A 2,277-nucleotide genomic window follows, 5' to 3' on the forward strand; every position below is an offset into this window, starting at 1 on the left:
TGAAATTTCCTTTATCAGCGTAGGCCTCAATGTGATCCAAAGAAGCCCTTCTCAGATTCCTCAAAGACAGTGTTAATGGACTGCTCCACGAAACATAAGTGTAACTCTGTGAGATGAATTCACACATCACCAAGAAGTTTCTAAGAAAGCTTCTTTCTAGTTTTCATCTGTGGATATTTCCTTTGTCACTGTAATGTTCATTGCGCTATGAAGTATCTAATTGCAGATTTCCAGAAACTGTGCTAACAACTGATCACTGAAGAGAAAGGTGTAACTCTGTGAGTTGCATTCACACATGGCAATGCAGTTCTCAGAAAGCTTCTCTTTAGTTTATTATGTGAGGATATTTCCCTTATCACCAGGGGCCCCAATAGGCTCCCAAATATCACTTTACAGATTCACGAAAAGAGTGTTATCAACTGCTTCTGAGGCAGAGGTGTAACTCTGTGAGATGAACTCACAGATCAAAAGAAGTTTCTCAGAAGCTTCTTTCACGTTTTGAACGGATGAAATTTCCTTTATCAGCGTAGGCCTCAATGTGATCCAAAGAAGCCCTTCTCAGATTCCTCAAAGACAGTGTTAATGGACTGCTCTCCACGAAACATAAGTGTAACTCTGTGAGATGAATTCACACATCACCAAGAAGTTTCTAAGAAAGCTTCTTTCTAGTTTTCATCTGTGGATATTTCCTTTGTCACTGTAATGTTCATTGCGCTATGAAGTATCTAATTGCAGATTTCCAGAAAACTGTGCTAACAAACTGATCACTGAAGAGAAACGTGTAACTCTGTGAGTTGCATTCACACATGGCAATGCAGTTTCTCAGAAAGCTTCTCTTTAGTTATTATGTGAGGATATTTCCTTATCACCATGGGCCCCAATAGGCTCCCAACTATCACTTTGCAGATTCCACGAAAAGAGTGTTAGCAAACTGCTTCTTGAGGCAGAGGTTGTAACTCTGTGAGATGAACTCACAGATCAGAAAGAAGTTTCTCAGAAAGCTTCTTTCACGTTTTGAACGGATGAAATTTCCTTTATCAGCGTAGGCTCAATGTGATCCAAGAAGCCCTTCTCAGATTCCTCAAAGACAGTGTTAATGGACTGCTCCACGAAACATAAGTGTAACTCTGTGAGATGAATTCACACATCACCAAGAAGTTTCTAAGAAAGCTTCTTTCTAGTTTTCATCTGTGGATATTTCCTTTGTCACCATAATGTTCATTGCGCTATGAAGTATCTAATTGCACATTTCCAGAAAACTGTGCTAACAAACTGATCACTGAAGAGAAACGTGTAACTCTGTGAGTTGCATTCACACATGGCAATGCAGTTTCTCAGAAAGCTTCTCTTTAGGTATTATGTGAGGATATTTCCTTTATCACCATGGGCCCCAATAGGCTCCCAAATATCACTTTGCAGATTCCACGAAAAGAGGGTTAGCAAACTGCTTCTTGAGGCAGAGGTTGTAACTCTGTGAGATGAACTCACAGATCAGAAAGAAGTTTCTCAGAAAGCTTCTTTCACGTTTTGAACGGATGAAATTTCCTTTATCAGCGTAGGCCTCAATGTGATCCAAGAAGCCCTTCTCAGATTCCTCAAAGACAGTGTTAATGGACTGCTCCACGAAACATAAGTGTAACTCTGTGAGATGAATTCACACATCACCAAGAAGTTTCTAAGAAAGCTTCTTTCTAGTTTTCATCTGTGGATATTTCCTTTGTCACTGTAATGTTCATTGCGCTATGAAGTATCTAATTGCAGATTTCCAGAAAACTGTGCCAACAAACTGATCACTGAAGAGACACGTGTAACTCTGTGAGTTGCATTCACACATGGCAATGCAGTTTCTCAGAAAGCTTCTCTTTAGTTATTATGTGAGGATATTTTCTTTATCACCATGGGCCCAATAGGCTCCCAACTATCACTTTGCAGATTCCACGAAAAGAGTGTTAGCAAACTGCTTCTTGAGGCAGAGGTTGTAACTCTGTGAGATGAACTCACAGATCAGAAAGAAGTTTCTCAGAAAGCTTCTTTCACTTTTTGAACAGATGAAATTTCCTTTATCAGCGTAGGTCTCAATGTGATCCAAGGAAGCCCTTCTCAGATTCCTCAAAGACAGTGTTAATGGACTGCTCCACGAAACATAAGTGTAACTCTGTGAGATGAATTCACACATCACCAAGAAGTTTCTAAGAAAGCTTCTTTCTAGTTTTCATCTGTGGATATTTCCTTTGTCACTGTAATGTTCATTGCGCTATGAAGTATCTAATTGCAGAT

The sequence above is a fragment of the Rhinopithecus roxellana genome, chromosome 6 (genome assembly GCF_007565055.1).
Source record: "Rhinopithecus roxellana isolate Shanxi Qingling chromosome 6, ASM756505v1, whole genome shotgun sequence".
Classification (NCBI taxonomy): domain Eukaryota; kingdom Metazoa; phylum Chordata; class Mammalia; order Primates; family Cercopithecidae; genus Rhinopithecus; species Rhinopithecus roxellana.